We start from the raw sequence: 6,211 nt of genomic DNA on the forward strand, positions 1-6,211 counted from the left end.
ATCATTATTACGCCTAAATGCATAAGCTCTAATTTACTTTTTTTTAGCTCTTGAGAAGCCTCTGGTGTTATGAGATCTAAAATTACTTGATTATTTACTACACTTATCCTTCGCTGGCTAAGATGATTGTATATCTTGCTTTGAAAATTTAATAAATTATTAGAATAAAGATTAACTTTATTAGATACTTTCTTCATTCATTTTTCTATGTAATTTTGAGCATCGTGCTCATTATCATATAGATCTTATACTCTCATTATTTATTTGGCTTTTCTAAGGACAATGGCCATTCCCTATATGGTTATAAAAGATTTACACACTTGGTGGTTTTAGTTGTAATATACCTAATTTTAAAAGGATAGTCTCGGTATTTTTATTTACTTATTTGACTATTTGCCTATTTGTGTAATTGTTTAATTTTTTTAATTGCATTATTTGCTTTCATTATTATATGCTTATGTGAAAATTGAAATAATTGTTGTTTTGAGTAAATGCATAAATTGGTTTATTAAATTATGTGATTAAATGTTGTAAATTAGCATCATTATTTATTATATATGTATCATATAGTTTTAGGTTTTTATATATTTTATTTTTACTCTCCTTAGGATAGCCGGCTTATTATTTGTTTGGAATTAGAATTAGGTTTTTGTAGAAGTCTATATATATATCGTTATGCGTCTGCCAAGGGTTTAGAACCCTATTCACATAACAGTGGAGGTAGAGAGAAAGAACAAAAAGGTTTGAGAGAAAACTGAGAGAGGAGAATTAGGGTTTGGCTAGGGACAAGGGCTGAACCAAGGAGGGGTAATTGAAGCTTGCTCGTTGGTTGAACCAAGAGCAATAGAGGTCGGTGAAAGCAACTAAGGTTGCCGGAATTACTAGAGAAAATGGTTTAAGGTTTCAAAACTGAAACCAAAGGCAAGTTCTATTTCTTACTCCTTCTCTTAGACCTGTGTTTTGTGCATGCATAGATAATCTCTAGGATTAAATCAAACTTTAAAATGGAACTTGTATGCATATTAATTTAGAGTTTTAACAGTATTATATGTTGTTACCTGAAACTGATTTATCGTGTTAATTGTTTCATCGGTTGTAATTGAAATTGTTATTAATGATGCATACTGTGTTTTTTATGTGTTCTGTGATAATTTGGGACATGGATGGAACCCTAAAAACCTTAACAAAGAATTACAGGGAGGTTTAATGTGACGACCCTGGATTTTTCAACCTAGTGTGTCTTGTGATGACCCGAAGCGGATCCAAAATACAGAAGCAAAACAAAAATAAGTCCTTAGAGATGTACATCATCCCTAAGACGCAAGAATGGCCCTTCGAGGAATTTCAAGGTCAACGGAAGCAAAAACGAAGACAAGGGTATCAAAACCCTACCAAAAGAAGGACCAAGGGTAAAATGGTCATTTTACCCCAAGAGGAAGGAATTTGACTTCCAACAAGTCAAATGAGATCAAAAACATCCAAAAACATCCTTTGGTAACTTCACATGAAGTCCCAAGGCCAAAGGAAATGAAATCCCAAATGAACCCTATCCCGGTTCGAACCAAAACTGACACCCTCTCACTAAAACAAGGATATCTTAAGCTAGGAGAAGAATCTGAAACCAAAATTGGTACCATTGGAAATATTACTTTGACACGGTCCATTAAGACTCAAGAATGGACCAATTCGGAGTTGAAATGAAGAAGTTACGACAGTTCAAAGTTGGAAGGCCAAAGTAAAACCTACAAATAGGTTCTACAAGACTCTAACCGGTTCAACATTCTTGAACTAGTTTAACGTTGGTAGAAAGCCACGCTAAACCAAAAATGACACCTTGAACCAGTTCAACAATTCCTAAACCGGTTCAACATGACCAAAATTGAACCCAAATAGCAGAAACGGTAGAAAAAACAGAAAAATGAGATTGAAACACGGTTTTTGACACCAAGACGAAATTTTTCGAAAAAATGTTGTGAAAAAACTTCCCCCGAAATCACGTTTTCTAAGTGATAGAGTCAAGGCCGGAATTTATTTCATAAAAAAAAATTCCCAAAATGCCCTTAAGCAAGATTTTTCAACAAAAATGTGAAATGAGTCCATAGAAGGCTCATTTCACCAATGAAAGAGTTTTTCTCAAAAACAATCATGCACATAGATGTAACATACCTATTAAGATGTGCTACAATGATTCACGACTTAAAAATACCACTGATACAAAATCCGACCTCCCGACGACTAAAAAGGCGAAAAAGCACATAAAAAGGAAATTTTGAAACTTAAAATTATAAAATTGTTTCAAATTACCGTTTGGCCCTTGGCCACACTTTATGAATGATTAATGAGACCTTATGAAAGAATCAAAATGGAATTCCCACACCCGATGCAAACATGGTGAAGCAATGACTTGACATTTTTTCAATATTTTCATAATATTCCTTGAAAGTGAAAATGCATAAAACACAAATTAGATGTTATTGGCCTATGGCCTCATCTCATACATGTCAAAAACATAGTAAAGAGCATACTCATGGACACAATACATGTTTAGAATCAAATATACACATTTTGACATAAAAGGGCTACAAATGGCTTTTCAAACCAACCTTTACAAGAATTAAAACCTTCAAGTCTACAATCATCCAAGCATAATGAGAATCTCGAACCTTGATTCCTGTACCTAAAAAATGCCCTGTATATTTGGGGTGAGCAATATAAAGCTGCTCGTAGGAGATGAGCATGCATTGACCTAACATTTTACAAGAATATCACCTTAAGGTGAAACAATTCAAAAGGATCATGCCACCTAATGTCTATGTCAAAAGTGTAACTCAGGGAGCATTCTACGCTACCTTAGATCCTTTCTAGCATAAATCACATCCTTCATGCAATTCCAAACAACATAACAGCATGCGATAAAAAGCAAGAAGATATAGATTCTCAAAGTTATCAACTTGAAATCTAAAATACGAAAACAACTAAATATAAAAATTTAGTATAATTAGAATTTCAAACACAACACATCAAGATATAGATTCTCAAAGTTATCAACTTGAAATCTAAAATACAAAAACGACAAAAGTGGATCATGCCACCTAGCGTTTATGTTCCAAATGAATCTATAGGATCATTCTGAAGCTACCCTTGAACATTTTAATATAAATGTACTTAACAACATCAAAGATATGCAATGATTCCTTACAAATCATAATTCACAATGTACTTACAACATTAAAAACATGCGATGATTCCTTAAAAATCATAATGCACAAATGTACTTAATAACATTAAATCGCCAATAAGCAAAACCATAAGTCACAATTAAATATGATTGTCAACTTAGAATTGAATGCGAAATCAGATAGTGGAAAACTTGGACATCACGTCTTGGAATGAACCAAGAACAAAATGGTTATTTCGGGTATTAACTCGCTGGGAAGACCACCTTAATGCGCATTATCTCAATTGGGGAGAAATCATATCTCCCGCACTAGAGCCAAACTCTAGCCATATCACTTGTAACAATGTCCCAAGACTCCAAAATAAACCAAATAAGTTCACAACTTATACATAATTTATATAATGCATGAAATCACCTTCCATGTACAAGTAGGTTGAAACCACACAATCCATGCATTAGAGTTTCAATTCTAAAATGGCATATATAATGTTAATTACAAAGTGTGCAATTCATTACACAAGTCAATCATAAATTCAATATTGGAAACAAGTTCTCATGGCAACAATGTTATTCAATGCTAAAGACACAACCAAGTGAATACGCAACAAGTCCAACATCTATGATTTAAACATAGAAACAACTTCTATAACATAATTAAATCCATAAAACAATTAAATAGAATTTAATTAAACAAAAATAATTAAATTCTCTAGATTTCAAATCAATTCTAAATAACCTCAAATTAATATATGTTAAAAGGACATAGCATAGTCACCACATATATCAAATTAAAAGTCCAAGATGAGTATGATATCATCATATAGAATTTAATTAATTTAAATTAATTAAATCTCTAGATTTCAAAAATTATTCAAATGATCCCAAATTAATATATAACAAGCATTAAGTCATGGTCAAGCCATATATCAAGTCTAAAATGGAATACAAGTAAAATACAATTAAGTATAATTTAAATCAAATTAAATTCATTAAATCTCTAGATTTGAAAACTCATATAAATCATCCCAATTTAATATATAACAAAGATCAAGTCATGGTTATGCCATATGCCAAGTCTAAAATGAGTTATATGCATGCTATGATAAATCATTAATTTCTCAAATTAATAAAAGACATGCATACAACTTATATTTCATACAAAAGCAAGTAAAACCTTTAGATAATAAGCTATAACACCCCCAACCTCACTATAGAAGTTTATCTCTAGAATCCAAAGCAAATCAACACAAAATGGCGAACCCTTTAAGGGTTATGAAAAGGAGGATGAGGGGAACAAAAAGTATTCCCAAGGTTAAGCTTGGAAATCAATGGAAGGCTCTCAAAAATTAAGGTCAAACCTTAAGGCTTTAGGCTTCATCCATGGAGGCTAGGGTTCTTTCAAGAGAGGGATGAAATAAAGTGGTGAAGATGAAATGTGAGTGGAGGATATAGAGATCTTTCACTTACTATGTGAGCTAGCACCATGGTCAGTACACAAATCTTTGGTCAATTGCACAAAAACCCTTCGTTGAAACTATAACCCCAAAATAACCCCAAAATATTTGCAAAGGGGTCCCTTCTCTAAATATCTTGCAAACTTAATTTTAAAATGGTCTTTTTTGAAAATATCTTAAATTGTAAAATGGTCCTTAAGACGAAAAATAATTACTTTACATAATTACACTAAAACCCCAAAAATCAAGAATGTTTTTGAAGAAACTATGCATTCATGCCCTTTATATAAAAGTAAGCAACTAGCATACTTTTCTACAAAAGTAAAAATACACATGGCATAGAATTTAAATATCATGGATACATGCAAAACCGGAAGCAAATCCGAACACGAAAAGTGAGGTTGTGCAAACAAAGTGACAAATTGGAAAAAGACGAAAAGTGAATAGTGTCAAAAAAGTGAAAATGTGGAAATGACTCGGTCCTCAAAGGAAGTCGTCAATCCAAGGAAAAGAGTCTCGAAAACCATCCCCGAGCACTCAAGATGACACTAAATGACAAGAAACCGAATTCAAAAAAGAAAAGATCAACGGAAAAAAAAAAAATATCCGTAAAAATCTGAGAAAATGAAAGGAAGGAAAATGATCGGGTCATTACAACATTCCCACCTTAAAAGGGATTTTGTCCCCAAAATCCAGCCCCAATAAAAGAAAAGGCAAAACCAGGGTTGTAATGACCCGGTCATTTTCTTCCTTTTCCCTTTTTCCTCAAATTTTGCAGATAAATTTTTTCCGTTGTCTTTTCTTTTCTATGGATGCTTTTTCGTTGCTTAGTGTCATCTCGAGTGCTCAGAATTGGTTTCTGAGACTCTTTCATGTGAATTGACAACTTCCTTTGAGGACTGAGTCATTTTCGCATCTTTCGTTTTTTGACACTATGCGCTATTTCGTCTTTTCCCTATTCTGTCATTTTTCCTATTCGTCTTATCTCCGTTTGTCAGTTTTTGGTACAACCTCACTTCTTGTGCTCGGAGTTGGTTTTTGACTTCACGTATCCTTATCGTGAGTGGTTTCCATGAATACGTATCTTTACTTTTGTAAGAAAGTACTCTGGTTGCTCCAAGTGCCCATAGGGGCATGGATGCATATATCTTTGGAATTAATTTCATTTCTTGGGGTGTTTTTCATAAATATATTTTGAAAATATTTTATTTCAGGGGCATCTAAGAAAATATCTTTTGGAAGATATTTTCATTTTAGGACAGTTTCGCAGTTAACCCTTTTTGTAAGGGCCACTGTGTAATTAACGAAAGTTATTGCAAAATGTCTCGTCTGGAGCATGGATCCTCATAGGGGATTCATTTTCACTTTTTGTTAACTTGTAAATTCATAGAATTCCCTTCTGGTCATTTTTCTCCAGTTTTAGAGTTTCTAGACCTATTTGCCGCCGAACTTGTTCGGGGCATAACTTTCTGATCGGGACTCGGTTTTCGACGCTGTTTCTTCCGTTATTCATATTTTCTCATTTTGAATCTTTTTCTTTCATGGAGTTTTGCCATTTGAGCACGTTTGCTCAAAATCC

Source organism: Cornus florida, unplaced genomic scaffold, assembly GCF_030987335.1.
Source record: "Cornus florida cultivar Cherokee Brave unplaced genomic scaffold, ASM3098733v1 CherokeeBrave_3.0.0_Hap2_Chr07, whole genome shotgun sequence".
NCBI lineage: Eukaryota > Viridiplantae > Streptophyta > Magnoliopsida > Cornales > Cornaceae > Cornus > Cornus florida.